This window comes from Mauremys reevesii, linkage group 4 (genome assembly GCF_016161935.1).
Source record: "Mauremys reevesii isolate NIE-2019 linkage group 4, ASM1616193v1, whole genome shotgun sequence".
Classification (NCBI taxonomy): domain Eukaryota; kingdom Metazoa; phylum Chordata; order Testudines; family Geoemydidae; genus Mauremys; species Mauremys reevesii.
The window spans coordinates 78,713,534-78,732,297 of record NC_052626.1 but is presented as its reverse complement, the minus strand read 5'-3'; the positions used below and the strand labels follow the sequence as shown (position 1 = coordinate 78,732,297).

At 39.3% G+C, this 18,764-nt stretch overlaps 2 long non-coding RNA genes across 2 annotated transcripts in view; one reads left to right on the top strand and one right to left on the bottom strand.

Annotated features, from left to right (window-relative positions):
• The window catches only part of LOC120404611, a 39,968-nt gene that overhangs the window by 18,879 nt on the left and 2,325 nt on the right, over positions 1–18,764 (top strand). The window contains exon 3 of the long non-coding RNA XR_005598063.1: positions 11,468–11,625. This is a non-coding gene — a long non-coding RNA (uncharacterized LOC120404611). The remainder of the gene's footprint in view (positions 1–11,467; positions 11,626–18,764) is intronic.
• LOC120404610 overlaps positions 15,869–18,764 on the bottom strand; it is a 51,688-nt gene continuing 48,792 nt past the window's right edge. Inside the window, exon 3 of the long non-coding RNA XR_005598062.1 lies at positions 15,869–17,058. This is a non-coding gene — a long non-coding RNA (uncharacterized LOC120404610). The remainder of the gene's footprint in view (positions 17,059–18,764) is intronic.

Here is an 18,764-nt window from a genome sequence, read left to right as displayed (position 1 = left end):
TAATCACTTTGGAGTGGGATTTGATATCTTTGATTTGATTCCTCCTTCCTGACATAGTATTAATAAAAAGACATTAGATGTTATTTAGCTTCTTCAGAAGTTTGGTTTGCAGCATCAAGAAAATCAGCTTGCAAAGGAAGATAAAACACAAGCCACAGAACTGGGGAAGCCAACTGTCTTTGATGGAGTTTGTGTGAATCAGCAAAAAAATAAAATTTCAAAGTCTGGGTCTGGCTCAGCACCTATGAAAATAACCTTCGCCCTTTATAGCGCCCTTCCAGCCAGTCCAGTAAATGCAACTGTTCAGCATATTGTGAAAAAACCTACATTTGACACAAATGATTTTGCAAACTTCCCCCACATTAGATTTAAATTTTATTAGAGAATATTTAAAATAAACGATACAAAGTGTTTGAAGCGTCAGTTATTGTGTCATTGGGGGTAACATACAGGTTGTGGGGGGATGTTAGCGTTTTGGTGTTGGGCAGCGTATACATATACACAGTCTGTCATGTCCCCAATGCGGGGTATACGGTGGGTGAGTTCAAGATACAGTCAGTAAACAGTGAGGGTACATCACTCATACAAACGGGTTACAGATAGTCATGGGCACGGATAAGCGGGCTGAGTAATGGGGTTAGGACGACCCTCACATGGTGGAGTACGGTTTGGTGGGTTCAGGGCTTAGGGGATAGAGTCCGACGGGGGGGTCCACGGGTCTCGTCCCCCCTTCGTATGCACAGAGTCACGCCCGCTCACTCCTGGTATTGGCGGTGGCCGGTGATGTGCTCCGTGTAAATGTCTCTAGACCAGCGAATAGTGTCCGAGACCATTAGGCGTCTCATGAGTTGCGCGTAGCGACGGCCCACCCCACAGGTCCGAAGCACGCGTTCGTTGCAAGGTCCCAGGCGCCCAGGGCCCCCACGATCAGGGCGTCGGTGCAGACCTCGTAGCCCTTTGACCGCAGGGTGTCCGCCAAGGGGGCGTATTTTTCAAGCTTGCGGGCTCGGGCTTCGCGAAAGGCCAGGGTCCTGTTTTCAAACGGGATCGTCACGTCGACGAGGATGACCTTTTTCCGATCCTCATCTGTGACGACGATGTCCGGGCGCAGCAGGCTGTCGGTGTTGGGGATGGTGCGGTTGACGGCGATCTTTCCCAGGTGCGGGGCGATGGCCTTTACCAGACGGTCCTGGACGGCGTTGTGGCGTAGCTGCCAGGCCCTGGCGTGGGGCTTGCAACTGCATAGGACATGGGGCAGGGTCTCTAGGGCGTACCCGCACTTCCTGCAGCGCTTGTCTCGGTTCCCGTGGTGGACGGCTCCGTTGAGGGGGATGCAGTTCAGTCGGGCGCGGTGTATGAACCGCCAGTCGGCGAATCGGGTGAAGCTGCCTGCAGGGAGGAAGTGGTTGCTGGAGTCCCACTTGCTGGTCACCTCGAAGGCCTTGCCCTGGTCGGGTTTTTTCTTCAGGCTGTCCACGTAGAGCGCGTGGACGGCGGCCTTCAGGGACTTCTCCAACATGCCTCTGGCTCCGGGGTTGACGAAGGTGTTGCCCTCTGTTTCGATCCGCGGTACCAGGACTCCCATCTCCCATCGATCCTCGCTCCATACCCAGCGGCAGCCCAGTCGCTTTCCCAGCTGGTGTGTGGCGTTGCGGGCGCGGGACCACAGCGAGGCGATGTCACCCCCGTCCCGGGCGAATTCGCCATCCAGGGAGCCGCTCAGGAAGGTGGCCACATCTTGGTCGGAGGGGGGTCTGCCGATTCGCCTCTTGATGACAGCGTGTAGGGCGGCCGTCGCAATGTTCTTAACCGTGGCGTCCGGGCACGTCAGGAGGCGGAAGGCGTGCGTGACGACCACGATGTCGCAGAGGTCTCCCATGCGGGGGACGTTGGCGCCCCCGTGCCGGTGGGCGATGTAGACGAGCTCGTTGCTGGCTCTCTGGGGTAGGGCCAGCCACTTCTTCACCAGCTGCCGGATGGTGTTGTCTGCTTTGTTGAGGGGCACCTTCGCCACGGCGGACCCTCTCAGGACGAAGGCGATGCGGGGGATCAGGAAGGTATTGAGGGCATTGATTTTCTGCCACGGCGTCAGCAGGGACGTGTTGATCTTGGCGGCGTCCTGCAGGATCTCCCGGATTGTGTCCTCGGGGGTCTGCCGGACGCGGAAGCCCGTCGGCGTGCCGAGGTGCTGGTAGGCCTGGCCCTCAGCTAGGGGAACGACGGGCTCGCCCTGGACGAGGAACTCCGTCGTCAGCACCGAGTCCCTCTTGCTCCCGTCGACGTGGAGGGACGCGCACTTCTTGGCGTTGAAGCCTTGTTCCTCCTCATCAAGAATCCACACAGCAACTCAGTAGTGAGCCTTGTGGGCCAGAAGGCTCAATAAAGTCACTCTTTCTTTTTAACATATATATGAGACAGCTCAAAGAGTTGGTGCAATCTCAGATATTAAAATTTGCTTATCCAAAGGTTATTCTTTGCTATTTATAGTACCTTATATAAGTTTAGCTATTGGCAAACTACTTTTGTTTTGGCCCAAACAATATCACTCTCTCTCTCTTTCTGAATATGGTCTCATGTTATTTTATTAGCTTCCACTGCCCCCACCAACCTCCAGCCTACTATGTATTTCTTTTTATTCTCTCCATCAAATTGTATCTTTTCCAGGATTTATTAGTCAGAAATGGTGCAAGACAATTAAATTAGGACCAGCATGCTCCAGCTGCCAGAAAACCACCCAGCTGTGATTGATTAATAGCAAAATGCATCTGATTGTGAGGTTCAATCTGCACCCCCAAACTGCAGTTATTTAATATGATTCTGTCAGCAAAACCTTCTCAGCTGACAATCTTTATGGAACAGCCATCTGTTTTTGAGGATTACAAATACTTTATCAAAATATTTATGACATGTTTCTCCTGAAAGATGATATCATCTCTTTTTCAATAGATTAATGTCTTAAGGGTAACTGCAAAAGCTAAGTATACAGTGAGAAAATAAACTTTAAGATTTATCTAATTCATCAGCAAGTGACATAGCCCAGAGCCTGAGTCCATTTTTTATTGTCATAGGGGATATTAAACTAACATCAACATAACCAGAGCAGCTGTCGTTTTATTAACAAATTTAAAGGTCATGTTAAATCAAAAATAAGTAGAATTTAAAATGCTTAATTTGAGGTTGCAGCTTCCCTCTCCCCCTCTTCCTGATGTGCCAGCAACTTGCCTCTGTTTCTATGCCATTTTGAAGGGAATTAGAAGATATTTCCTGTCAGGCATTCATCTTGAAGTTACACAGATGCTTCAGAATATACAGTGACTTTCCCCCTTCATATCAGTTAATTTATACAATTATTAGTATTCATTATTTATATTAAGGACATGACTAGGGCACCAGCTAAATCAGGACCTTGTTGTGCTAGGCATAAAGTAAAAAATAATCTCTGATCCTAAGTCTCTACAATCATAAAGACAAGACAATAGATGGGCAACACAAATAAATAGAAGATGGGAAAGAGGACGAGTAAAAAGCGCATGCTTTTGCATAGACTACATGTGTGCACATTCTGAAGTTGTAAGAAGCTGATCAGTAGCAGTATCGCTCACTACCTGCCTAGTCATTATCAGATGGATGCTTTTTGTAAACATCTTGGTAGGAAATGCCTTAGAGGTAAGATTGGCCATTATATTATATATATATATTTTAAAGCAAGTCCTATATGAACCTTGTTAAGAAAGCTAAGGCTTCATTTGCTTTTCTAATGGTTTGTACTGCAATGACTTTGATTTTCCCTCCCTGTTTAATACACATTTTAACAGATTCACATATTTGAGAGAGGAGGCTTTTTGTAGTTGTGTCTAGGAGGCATATAAAGAAATAATACTATTGAAGAAGCGTAAATAAGCTTCTGGAAACCCAGGGTATCTTTCAGAAATATCATGTATTTCACCAAGTTATTTCTAACTATTACTTTTTATTTTACTTGATTTCCCTTTTATCTTTTCCCATCAACATAGAACACTGCATAGCCTTCCACACCGATAGCCTCTTTCATATACTTATTGTTTTGAACAGGAATTAAAAGGGAAGTGTAAAACAATTGCATGCTCTTTTCTTCATAATTTTCTTAGATCTAGGGGAAAGAGATTATTTTTCAGTTCAGTTATTATATTTTAGGAGGATCACATTAGGGACATATATATTTATTAGAGAAAACAAATAAACAACCTTTCCATATCCAGCACAGCATTCATTCACTGTTGTAACTTGTTACAGGATATGGCCTCTTTGAGGGGTTCTTGAAGGACATAAATCCACACCATGTAGAGGCCAAGCATAGGAGTTTATTACACACAGCGCTGGCGGAGTGTCACCTTGCTTATTAGGCTCAAAGACACTGTCAATCAATTGATTACAATAGAATATATGGATTTTCCATGTGCGGGGGAAAGTGACAGGGTAGACAGTTCCACACCCCGGGATAGGTTTTGCAGCAAGACAAGATAGCACAGTAGCCAATGGTTAACAGGTTACATAATGTCTCCGCCCATGGTCTCAAGTTAGCAAGTTAACATTTAATTAATACTTTGTTAAAATGTTATTAGTTTAAATATATATGTTGAATTCTGATTTGAGTCCATAGGAATGGAGCAACTCCTTTGATTGTCCAACAGGTACATTCCTAGGTGTTAAAGCAAAGAAACAGTGAAAGTATATGGCAATAAAGATTGTCTCCTTTGTGTCTTAAGGCAGGCATTGGTCCCTGGGAAAGGGAGGTGGGAGGTTGCCATACCTTATACTGATATGTGCCAACCTTTCATAAACTCAAGGTTGGATCTGTGGAAAAAATGTCTCCCTACAGAAGAAACTAACAACCAAAACAGGGCTTCTTTGTTCAATCCGCAACTCTGAATAAGACACAATTATTTAGTTCTCAGCTCCAATACCTGGCAATTTGCTAACTAGGCTTATTTTAGCCAAACAAGATTATCTGTTTACCCTAGCTTTCTCTTAGCTAATCACTATTTGCTAGTCCTCCAATCCCTTGACCATACTCTGGACTTTGGGTCTGGAAAAGAGCTGGCACAATCCATATACCAGGTTGTTATATAAAATGCACATGGATTTTAACCCTTCAGTTCCCCCCAGGGTGCCACCTGGAACTGGGGTACCACTGAGTGCCCCTGACCCACCAGCCTGGGCTCCCTCTCACACTGTGCTGCTGTGACAAGTTGCTAAACTCTCCAATCTTGCTATTTCAATCAGCATACACACAGGTAGGGACACACCCGGCTGTAGTAACATGCAGGCAGGCTCTCTGACCAGTCCCTGCATGGGAAGGCTATACAGCTAGGGTACTTACTAGCTTCTCAGGCGCACACCCACTCTGGAGTAATTATATTATCTTGCGCTGCACAGGGAACTGTACAGCATAAGCTCATGAAATTCGCCCCCTCCGTCAGTGTGGAGAGGAATATACACAGCTTTCTGCCCAAAATTATGATTTCCACACACTGGTTTTAGACAACAACAACAAAACAAGTGTATTAACTATAAAAGATAGATTTTAAGTGATTATAAGGGACAGCAAACAGATCAAATCAGATTACTTCCAAATAAACAAAAATGCAATCTAAGTTTAAGATACTAAAGAGATTGCATATGAGTAGCAAATTCGCACCCTAATTGTTGATTTAGGCAGCTTGCAGAAATTCTTGAGGGACCAGCTGCACTTGCTTGCACCTTAAAAAATCCAGATATTGCTTTCATAAGCTAGAAAAATGCATTATCAAAATGCTCCTTTTCTTTTTTTCTAAATAAAATGTTGTTGAAATCAATACTTTTTTGAAATACTTAGATTTTGATGAAGATGGCATTTTTTGTAAAACAAAACATTCCAATGAACTCTGCTGGGAAATAGAGCCCCATTAACAAAGGCAAATAAAAAAAATCCTGTAAATACAATGCTTTTGGGGCATTTCATATATTTCTGGTGTGACATGTTCTACTGTAGAGGTGAAATTCTAGCTCCACCACAGTCAGGGCAAACTTCTATAAACTACAATGAAGCCAGAATTTCACCCTGTGTCTTTTAGTATCTCTTGTGCCAATCAATGTTGTGCAATGGCAGATCATTTTGTTTATTTCTAAGATTCAGTCTCTGGTGAACATCTTATTCACTCATACATTCACACTCCTACACAGTCTCAAATTCATGGAGATTTTCTAGTACTTTTCATTTTGACATTGACTTTAATTGGGCGTATCTCAGGCTTATAAATTTGAAGAGCATTTCATAAAGGCAGGCAGTTTTCCCACCATGTATTTCTCTCTAAGCTGTCACAACCTAGCTCCTGCTAGCACTAGAATATTGTTTATTGTTGTGCTGAATACACAAATTAAAAACAACTAAAATCAGAATTTATGTATAGCTGAAAATGTGCTCACATTCACAGCATGCATCAGATGGGTGAATATGTAATTTTACAATACCAAACGGTGTGCAGTCAGAGTGTTTAAATGTGAGTTCACTACATTGTTCAGCACCAAAACAGGCAAAATTTACAATTTTGATTCACAGGAAAAAAATGGCTGGAAGGGTAAATTGTCCCTGTTTTAGCTGAATGCAGTATCAATGACTGATCATTGTTATAGTAAAACAATTTTTTTGAGGGGCGGGACGGAGGGGAAATGACCTGAACAGAACAACAAGTTCCTGAAAAGGTTAGGGCAGACATGTATTTCAATGAGCAAACCTGACATCCTTCTGTTCATGATAATGTATGCATTTCATAGACTAATGTTATTTTATTCATAAACGAATGGATGTACATTCATAAAACAAATGAAATGTCTTACACATATATGTTGCTACTTTTTGAATGGTGTCTGTGCAATATTTGTGTCTACTCCATTCACTGGATAAACTGCATCTAAGAACCTAGGTAGGCAGGTAGATTTATTATGTAGACAGAGATTTCTGAATCCCATATAATACATCAGGAGTGTAAGTATGTGGGATAGTGATGAAGCAAATGTGTAAAGAAATAAAAGTTGGAATTACTTTGATATTTTTATTGTTATGAGGAGTGTTATTCTTGCTATTTGGATGCATGCTGCCACACGGGTAATTCACTTATCAGCCTCCATGTTAACAATCAGAAGGAAAACAAGCTATACAGATTCCAAAGTTGTTTTGGCAAACTATAGGCCCAATCCTGCAGCCATAGCAAAGACAACATTCCCATGTCAATTATGATTTTATACCACCTTCCTGAAGAATTTAGTTTTTTTTCTTGGAGGTCAAAATACCTCCCAGGCTTGAACATATTTGGCTTATGAGAGTTGACAAGATCACAGGGCAAGGTATTGTAGTTGCCACAGTAATGAAATAATACTATTTAGATATCAACTAGCCAACTATGATTTTAAATTTACTCCTGCAAAAAAATGATGAATTAGATGTGCAATTCAGATAGGAAATAGCTACCATGTGTTTAAATGCCTGCCATGTTTTCAGCAATCCTGGGAAACAAATCAAATAAGCAAAAAGGCATTCTATTGGCATTGCAAGAAGCACATAAAGTGTCTTAAGGGAAGCTTACAATTAGTCTTGGTCATTGATTGTTTGACTTTTACCATGATATGCTGGCACATCAATATTCTTAGGATATAACTTATGGATTCATCAATATACTTTAAAAGTATTATTTTAAGGGCAGTATTTTCATTAGCAATTTATGCTACAAGTCAAAGTCTGGGTTAAAAATATAAGGCCAAATATAATAATCATGGTGACTATATAAACTACAATAAAGTTACAACTGGGATAAATTTTATCCCCAAAAAACTTATTTTTGGAGATGAACTGAAGTCAAAAGAACTAGGATTTTCAAAGCAGCCTAGAGGAGTTAGGTGACTGATTCCCATTGGTTAGGAAATGGTTACCCCCTAGCCTCCATTGAAAATCCCAGCCAGAATTCAGGTACACATCTGAATTTTGATCACCTGGAAATATGAGGAGTTTCATATCAGGAGTTTTGGTCCAATTCCATCTACAGTTGCTTTAAACTGTCACTGTAGAGATAGACAGTGAGGTGTGTTGTCTTCAAGCTGAGTCTTATGCATCCAACTCTTGTTAATGTAATAGGATTCAAAGCTATAAATCTCATACCTACATTCCTCAAGCTAAGACTAGAATGATTTTCAAGTATGTCTAACAAATTATCAAAGCAATTAATCCAAATTAGTTATTTGAGCCAAATTTCCTAATGAGCCACAAACCAGCTCCAAATTTTACATGTGCAGTTGTTGAACTACGCAAATAATAGAATTCTGTGTACAAAAGGAATCTGCTCACACAAAATTGTACAACTTTTGAATATGTTTCATATGGAAATTCTGAGACTGGCGTGAGGCCCCTTTCTAAAGAAAAAAAGGTCACCCTCCCCATTACAAACAGGATGCTATCATTATTTTCTTTTCCATAAAATATGGAACAAAGTTGCTGACAAAAAATTTAACCTCAGATCTGAACTTCTTCAATATCAGTGGAGTGGGGATGATGGGTCCCTGGATTCTGAACCAATTCTTGTTGACTGTGTTCCAGGTCAGCTGCAAAATGAGAGGTTTGGGTTTTATTTTCCTAGCTTGAATTTGGATATAGACAAAATCTCAAGAGTGGAACAAAATGGAAGAGCTCTCACAAAACAACTCATGAAATATTGGTGCCACCAAAATCTGAGCCCTATCCCTGACTCATTCTAGGTTCTGATCTTAAATCCTTGTCTTAAGCTATGTATCCGAACTCATTTCCTGCATCCCAACTCTAATTAAAAGGGATTCACATAAGAAGGAATTTTCTGACCCGCTCTAGCAGTAACACCACAGAGACTGAGCAGGAAGTCACAGTGGATGATAAATACCATGAGTTTAATGTGTGATTGCAGATGAAAAGCAGGCCAATACCGTAATGTGGCATGTTAACAGGAGTTTCCTCATAAAACAAGCCTAGTATTTACACTGACAATGCGTCATTTTAAATATTGAAGTCAATTTAGGACACCGTATTACAAAAAAATGCATCATCAAACTGGAAAAAGTTCAGAGGAGAATGACAAAAAGAGGTAATGTTTTGGAAAATAAGAACTGTGACAAAGGGGTAGCTAGAAACTGGAATAGTCTAATCAGGTGAGATTGAAGAGACAGACGTGCTAACTGTGCACAAAACCATAAATGATGTCATGAAGAGGGGATGCCTCAAGTATTGTCAGCAGTAAACTTGGACAGAACAAGGAGCATTAGGGTAAGTGCTACAGCAGTGGAAATTTAGGTTTATAAATTAGGATTAACATTATAAGACCAATAGTAGACCAAGCTGCTAACAAAGAGTCATAATCTTTGAAAACTTGGCAATGGTAGACTTTACACCCATATATAACATGAGGGGTAGTTTTTATGACTGAACAAAATCCCACCGGCTGTAATAAAAAGAGGATGGACTAGATGACCCATTTGAAGTCCCTCCAGCACAAATGATTTTGATTGTCTCAGAACACTTATTAGATTTGTGTGAACGTATAAAATGCCAAGGTTACTTGTTACCTTTTAGCAATAGAGAAATGTGACCTTCTACCAATGGCACCAATGGGAGTCAGAAGGATATATGTTAGTAGGATATAAGCCTTTAATTTAATCCTAATGGCTGAAATGAGTGTGAGATAATTAGTTTTATTTCAGTGTTTTCTTAATATTATTTTCAAAAGAATAAATGCCCACAAGAACACAGTATTTATGTCCTCACACATCATGTAAACTTGATCATCCCTTTTTTTTAAAGAGAAGAAGTGTTTTTCCTTGCTTGTTTTAATTAAAAATTAACTTTAATTAAATTAAAGTTAAATCTAGATAGGTGTAATTAAAATTTAGATAACTCCACTAGATGAAAGAATAACATTTGATTATAATAATTAAAAGTTTGGGGGGCATAGATCAACATTCATGTTGAACGCCCCATCAGTACTTGGCTCAAGCTAGGGAAGCTAATGACCCAACCAATGGACCAAATTCGGTAACGAATCCTGGTCACATGCCACCTGAGGCATGTTGCGCATACACTAAGAAGAAGAGTAAAAGCTTAGACTTTAGAGCAGAGGTTGGCAACCTTTCACAAGTGCTGTGCCAAGTCTTCATTTATTCACTCTAATTTAAGGTTTCGCGTGCCAGTAATACATTTTAACATTTTTAGAAGGTCTCTTTCTATAAGTCTATAATATATAACTAAACTATTGTTGTATGTAAAGTAAATAAGGTTTTTAAAATGTTTAAGAAGCTTCATTTAAAATTAAATTAAAATGCAGAATCCCCCAGACCAGTGGCCAGGACCCGGGCAGTGTGAGTGCCACTGAAAATCAGCTCGTGTGCCACCTTCGGCACACGTACCATAGGTTGCCTACCCCATGCTTTAGAGCCTTCTGTGTTAAAGAGAAAGGGCAACACTGAAATTTAATAGGTTTTGGAAGGCACCATGTCAGTTTAGCTGAGACTCAAAATATAGCTCAAATATTAATGAAAAATGTAGGAGGTTACAAAAGCTAACTTTGGAACAAATTCTGCTTTTTCAACTACACTGGTATAATCCTGGTTAACCCCATTTAAGTCAATTCTGATTGGTCCAGGTTGTGCAAACCCTTACACATGAAAGTGATCCTCACTCATGCAAAGAGTCCTTACATGCCTAAGTAGGCACACTGGTTTCAATAAGCCATATCCAGCACTGTTGTTTTACTGCATTAGAACCAGGAAGTGAATCTGCTCAGTGTTATTTAATTTCCAAGCTGAATAAAATTCAAAGTAAGTAAACAAAGGACATCAGTGAGTAAACAAAGAACATCATGACAAAAATGAATTTGATCTCTATTAATTCTTTCATCTAACAATCATAATAGCTTCAGTTTAGAACTAGCACACAATCTTATGGAGTCTCTGTAAGCCAAATCCTTTCCCTAAGAAGTGGGTCCCCAGAGGTCCTGTTCATTTGCTGTACCTGGAAGAAGGGCCTAAGCCTGTTTAAAACTTGACTATTTATCCAAAAATCCTTTCTTTGTCTGTTGGTCCCTGGAGAATCCTATTTGAACTAGTATAGACTAACCTCTCCAAGGGTGGCTTCAAAGGGCTAAAAGCCAGAGAAATTAAGTTAGCATCCCTCACCTCCTCTCAGGAAGATACATACAATCTCACAAGAACACATATTCAATTGCAGTTTTAATACAATGGACCCCAAAGGTATTGAACTTAATTCAATAATATTTAACTCAATCTGTACACTGTTGTCATATGTCACATTTTCAGAATGTGTCACCAGCTCTACAGTAAAACAGAGGGCGAGAGAGACTTTAGGGATAACACTATTTTCTTAAAGTTCCTTGTTCAGCTGTAGCAGAAAAGAACTCTCAGTTATTCTTTGTCACAGAATCAGAAGTTGATATAAAGAAGAGGAAAAAGAAAATGTCAAAATTCAACATTTCACAAACCTTTCAGTCTGATAAGCCCAGGAACTGTCCTGAATGGAATGAACCCTTCTCCGTATTTGGACTGCAATGAATTTGGACACAGAGCAGCAAAACACAGGTTGGCTTATTCATTTTTGCCTGGAGATGAGCCTGAAAATATTTATAAATAATTTTCCTTCATGGAGGAGGGAGATAACGCTGACATTGCTCTTAAAATGCCAGTGAACATTCAGCATAATGACCAAATGCAGCATAATGCACAATGGTCCAAGCTTTGGCCAAAAGGGGAGATTGAGGATGAAGGATACTGGACAAGTCAGAAGAGGAGTGGAGAGGAAGGGAGGGCATGGCAGATCTTCTCTTTAAAAGCCAATCAGTTTTTGTGTAGAAAAGGCGAGATGCGGAGGCGGGGGGGGGGAGCACATCAAAGGTTGCAAATGAGTGACTGCACCGTGGGCATGGTAGTCAACAAGTCTGAACTCTAAAGATGAGTCAGGGACTGCTATTGGCATGGAATATCACAAAAGAGAAAGGGGAGAGAATAAACATGTAATGGAAGAAGTATGTATATTAGTGAGACTTTCTCCAGAAGCACTCAGTGGGATGGGAGTAGGAGCAGAGAATGAATGTTGGTGATGGAACCAGGGCTGGGGGATGGTGAGACAGAGTTTGTGGTGGGACAGAGAGGAGCAAAACTGCAATAAATGTGCAGTTAAAGCCAAAATGGCTTTCTCTTTTAATTTCTCCTTGCATTTTCCTCATGTTAGTCTGTGTCCCAGACAGGAAACTCAGTCGCACTGCTTGATCATATAAAAAGACCTATTATCAAATAATTAAAAAGATTACAAAAGCCAAGTTGAGAATACAGCACTGTTGTTTATTTCTTCAAAGCTTGTTTTGCAAGACAATTTTATTAGCATTTTCTGCCTGTCGTTCTAAACAGAGAGAGATAAAAACTAGGGCTGAGCTATGAGACTTGGATCACCAATTCATATTTATTCTGAAGAGAATTGGACATCCAAATCTTTTAGGTAGCTCTCAAATCATAGTCTGGACTTCTAGCAGAAACTGTGGACTAACTTCTGCTCTTATTGCATTCATGTAAACCTGGTTGAACTAAAACTTTATGCATAGAAGAGTGAAAAAGTCAATGCAGTTATCTAGATTTATTTTGGTGTAACTGGGAGTTGAATTTAATTCAGTGGGGAGTTCTACATGTATAACAGGGCAGAAATAGTCCTGAGAAACTGGAAGTATGTGTAATACAAAGTAGGAAATGGCTTGTATTAACTTGCAACTTTTTAAGCCTTCCTACTGGTTGCTTTTCCTGCTACATTCCTTTCCTCTAGCCCCTCAGCATATAAACTAAAATATATCCACTTAGGCTCCCAAGCAGCTCCCCAGCACACAATTAGACTCAGAATCAATAGAACTAAATACATAGGTTTTGATTTAAAAAAAACCCTTCTGAAAAAAATTAAAGTTTTTAAATGTAAGGGTCTGATTCATTTGCATAATTAAAAAACAAAGAAAAAAATAATGTTGATGAGAATACTGGTGTTGACAAAGTGTAGATAAGTTTGTCATAAAAATATTTAAAAGACCAAAAAAAAAAAAAAGCAGTCACAGACTTGAGTAAATAAGAAAAATCCAAATAGATAAGTGTTGTTCTTTGCAGCAGCTTGAGAGATGCTCAAAACACAAACATTGTTGGCTGTAGCAATGTTGGTGTCAGCTTCTATTAAACAAAAGAAGAGTATATCCAGAGTATAAATTACACTATCACATGGTAGTAGTAATAATTGGACCTGACAACATATATTAGAAATGCACCACCCCAATGACACATTAAGAAGTACAATTGTGTTGTAGTTTCTTTGAAGAAATTGAATTCTCAGTTAAGTGGGGGGGGGGAGGGAAGGGGAAGAAGGATTTTGCATACCTATTATCCGTATCAGTGTATACACAAGTTATACACAGAACAACTTCCTGAAGAGATAACTTATGGCAGATCCTACTGGCTTGGACAGGAAAGTAACCTGGAAAAAACAGCTGCACATTAATCAAGGACACTGATTTGAATCTTAGCTTTCACAATTCAATTGAGGGTAGGGATAGCTCAGTGCTTTGATCATTGACTTGCTAAACCCAGGATTGTGAGCTCAACCCCTGAGGGGGCCACTTAGGGATCTGGGGCAAATCAGTACTTGGTCTTGCTAGTGAAGGCAGGGGGGTGGACTTGATGACGTTGCAAGGTCCTTTCCAGCTCTATAAGATAGGTATATCTCCATATACTATATTATAATTCTTTTCTATAGGTTTGTACACTCCATATAATGGTGAGGGATAGTCATGCAGAGAAGATGAAACTAGCTAGGGGACTTTTATTGTTTAAATGAGTCTAGCGGGTTCTGGTTTGATTTATAACATTCTACTGTAATAAGATGCTAATATCAATTGGATGGAATACAAGAAAATATTAAAAGGTCTTTTTTCAACTATTATAGAGCATCTGGTAAACTTTGGGTTTCTGGTTCAGAGTTTAAAACTAGTATGTGAGCCACCATTGAAGCTAATATGTGAATGATTGATTATTGTAATAAGAAAATCCCATCATTAGCACAAAATTAGGTTTGGAAGAATTTGATTTTTGTATATAATTTCTACTGATAATACCTATGGTTTTTTGTAAACATTTTTGCCTAGATATTGTTTTAAATGTTCACAGTTGTGGGAAATTATGTGAAGGGTCACACAATGGGGTGTGTGGTGACATGAATTTAATTTCATGACTTTAATTTCAGAAATTTAAACTTTTATAACTGTTAAAACATAAATTGTCAACATCACATGTCAAAGTATACATAGTAAATATCCTGAAATCAAACTTTAATACATTCTCAAGCAGCATTTTTTATTAGCTTATCTGTACATTTCAATTACTATAGATGGAAATCTTTGATGTGTGTGTGTATGGTGAAATTGACTGACATTTATAAATAAAAATCTAATCCTTCCAAGGCTATAAAACACAAGTATTAAAGTATTTGAATGAAAACTGGTGATGAAGATACATTCAAAGGCACATTGCAGTGCACAGTATCAGTCTATCAGGATCGTAAACTATACCAAAATTGATATAGCATTTAGTATTCACGTTATCCATACTAGTAGATCATGTTAAAAGCAAAAAAACATTTCCCATTGTTCAGCAATGCCAGGTATGGGAACTAAATGAGATTCAGCTACTGGAGATAGAAGAATGTCTTCAGTTACTTTCCTATTACTTGTCTTTTCAATCCTGTCTTCGAATACCATGTGTATGGGCATCAAAAAATGATCTAGATGCTATACTGACAGGTGCATTAAGAACTTAGACAGATAGATTTGAAATATATAGATAGATCTGTCTCCCCTTACTCTTGTGTAAACAATGAATACAGAGAATAAAAAAAAATATATAGAAATCTTGAGCTGATGAATTTAGACTGGAAATCTAGCCTGCCCTTCTTCACAGTGCTTTGCAATTGCTTCCAGTCAGTTCTGGCTTTATTCTATTCTATTCAGGTTCTTGTATTGCTGCTGTCACTGCTGAATTATAAGTGCCTTTCTGGAACAAAGAGGAGCATGAAAATGAAAATATATATATATATAATTAAAAGGACATGTAGTTCAATAAACTCCCTAGTACCTCAAAACATTGTTTCAAAATTAATTCATGGACAGAATACGTGTGCTCAGGTCAACTGGAATTCCAGCTGATCTAATTCTCTGATCCCTTACTTGAAACAAAGGGGAAAATTTCTTCTTAAAACTTCTAAACAATTCTTAAAATTGTATTTACATTTTTAACTTTTATATGCACAAAATACAGAAAATAGAAGCTGGTTATAGCATTTCTTTTATTCCCCCACCCCCCATTCTAAGCTACTGCAAGTGAATGTGAAGATGTTGAAGAACAATGTGAAGATACCGATGAACAATGTGTGCTAAACAATAAATAATAACTACAATCTAGTGAGGTACCCTACTAAAGAGTGTTTGACAGGAAGACAATTGATTCTCTTGCTTTTTGTTTTATGGACAATAAGATTTACAAAGGAGTGAGATAATGCTATATAAAAACTCTGTTGCCAAGAACACAGCAAAGTTTAAAGTTGTGTCTGCACTCCTTGCCTGTTGGGGTATTTCTTCCACTTTTAATAGATGGTCACAATTGATAAATCTAACACAGGTCTGTGGTTCACTTTGGATATGAATGCATAAGTTTAAGTACCATGAGTTAAATCCACAGCCCAGTGCCTAGCTCAAGTAACTGGGCTGGAGGCTGGGCAGATGAATGGTGGAGTCTTCCTCACTGCCTGCAAGCGTCAGTATCTCTATGGAGACTACTTGCCTCTATGGGGGCTATTTCAGCTTAATGGATAGAGTAGCCCTGTGGGCTCAATATCCCATCTCACTATGGGAACAAATATGGATTCTTGGCTAGCTCCACCACTAATTCCACGTTTGCTACTGCTCCGGGAGCAATGCCACAGAAGTGCTTTGCATTTGCAGGGGTTGTAAACCCTGCCCTTGCATTACAAAACTTCTTTCCTTCATAATGCCAGGTGGCTGTGCATAGCTGTAGAAGAGGGAATGTAATTTACCCTACCTGAAACTCTTGGGGCCACATTTGGCTAGGAATTATTCTGGATAGGTTGTTTGGTGATATTTCTAGTGCTTTCTGCCTCTGGACAGAAATATCACAAGGACAAACTTTCTGGTGAGATTTTAATATTTCTGCTTCCAGCTTATTGGGAACCAGGAAGTGCAGAGTTGTATGAAAATGAAAGAGGAAGGGAAAAAAAACAATATAAAGTTTTTGAACCTTAAAAAAGCTTTAGTTTCAGGCTTGCTTGTATTTTACAGGAAATGTTAATTTTATTTTCACTTTATTGATCCAAAACAGATCATCCATTTTAATTTTTAACAACAAAAAATCATTTTCAGTCTGTTCTGTTTGAAGCTAAAACTGGCAGAAGCTAAAACGGGTCTGGCTGGAAGTTTTATGGTAGCAGAGAGTCTGCTCCCAGGGGCTGTGGCAGCACAAAACAGACTCCTCCCTGCTGGAGTAGCTCCCCAGGCATCCAGTTCCAACCCCCAAAGTGAGTGGCACTGACTGGGCCAGGCTGCAGCACATCTCCACTGCAGCCTCTACTCCTGGGAACCTTGTAGGATTCTTGAGCATAAATCAAGCCTGCCTGCCCTTGATAGATGCCTCATGGAGGAAGGAATGGAAACAATGCCTGCCTACCTATAGGCTGATCTGCCTGGTCACAGCAGGCTGGGCTGGTATAGGGAGATGCCATGCAGTAAGGGTGAATGTGGCCCATTGGTTGTGCTTTGGCTTCCTTTGGGATAAAAGGTGTTTACATATATATGGGGATAACATTCTTCTTATCATTTGCCCAGAACCCTGTAGATTCTGTCTTCAGTCCACAAATGGGAAACAAGGCAATCTACATTCCTCGTATTGTTGCAGCTGTTCCAATTTCAGACATCTGAAACACTGTAATCAGAATCAAACATCAGGCTCTTTCTTAGTACCCACCTCCAGCCACTAAAACAACAGTTGTGGCATATACTTTGCTTGGTATCACACAGCATAACAGTATTCTAAGGTAATTACTATATAACATCCTCAAGACCTAGATGCCACCCTTTCTATAATTAGTAAATATTAACCTTTTCTTATTTCTATATGTTAAACTCTCATCATTTATTTATATGTTAACCAACATTCTTTTTATGTTGTGTATCAAACAGACCTAAATCTGCTGAAACTGAAAAGTTCTTTGTCCTTCAGTTGAACCTAGTGGGTGAAGGGAAAATTAACTCAACAATGGAATGCTTGTAATCTTTTACCCTCCTTTGCCACTGACCTTCCAATATAGCCTAGACATCCAGGCAGAGAACCCTGGAGACTAATGAAGGGACATACAGAAGTTTGTTTGGGTAATCAATAAGAGGGTGCTTATAATCAAATTATACTTTGTAACTGACAAGGGATCTTTGTTATCACATGTTTTAAGGACCCATTGAAAAATGTTTTTAACTAATTAGGAATTGCTTATTACAACAGGTGCTCTTAATAACTGAATTAGAAATCCTTTTATATCATAAAAGAAATTCCATAAATAATGAGGTAAAATAAGATATCGAAAACAATAAACCTCTGGGAAAGTAATTCTTCTCCCGCAAAAGGAATTTATTTGTATCTCATCCTAAAAAGAAAAGAGGTTTGGGAGTTATATTGGGAATGAAAATTGTAGGCATTCCATCAGTTACAGAAGGATGATCCAGGTGCCAGCTTTTCACCTTACACAAAGAGTGGTAACATACTTTTTTCCATACTCCTTATAGTGCTGTATGAATCTTTGAGTGATAATCTTTTATTAAATAATTCTATATGAGCCTGTTAATTGATAACCTCAAAACATTATTAAATTAAAACATGCAACAGTTCTAATAAATTACTTACATTTCATTATGGTGCCTATATACCTTTGAACAGTATTTACTCAATAACAGAAGGCTGTGTAATGTAATTACTTGAGACAAACCATGACAATGGTTTGCATAGTCTGGTGTTCCCTTCTACTGTATATCATATTTACAGATGTAAAAAATCCTCAAAGCATTGACTCATACAGAATCATTGTTCTCTTGTGAACCAAAATGATGTTTTTAGGCTAAAGATAGTATAAATGAATTGGAAATTAAAATCTCTCCCACCAACACACTTTTTTCCCCCTACTTTGAACAAGGATCAATTTAATGACAATAAAAGCCAATTATTTGAGGCCATGGATCTGAGTAATTCTATTGAATATTTATTACTTATCCCAAAAGACTGCAGAAGGCTTTCAACGTAAATTGAGATGTTTCACCATTCCCATCATATGGAATCAAAGACACATACATACACAAGAGTAGCCTGAAGCCAATTTTAGGCTTTCAAAAGGAAAGCAGAATATTTCTATTGTGACTATTTCCTCCAAAAAAATATTTTGCCAAATCTTTTTGCCAAATCAGAAAGTGTTGTATATAAATGAGGGCAAAAGCGCAAACACAGAAATTGTATAACTGTTTTTATTCTCCCAACTTCCCGAAACATGGGAAGAATCTTTCTCTTTTTAACAACTCTTCTCTGGGGAGCTGAGTTCACTGATGTCATGTACAGTACTATTGCTGCCCACAAAGGATTCAAAGAGT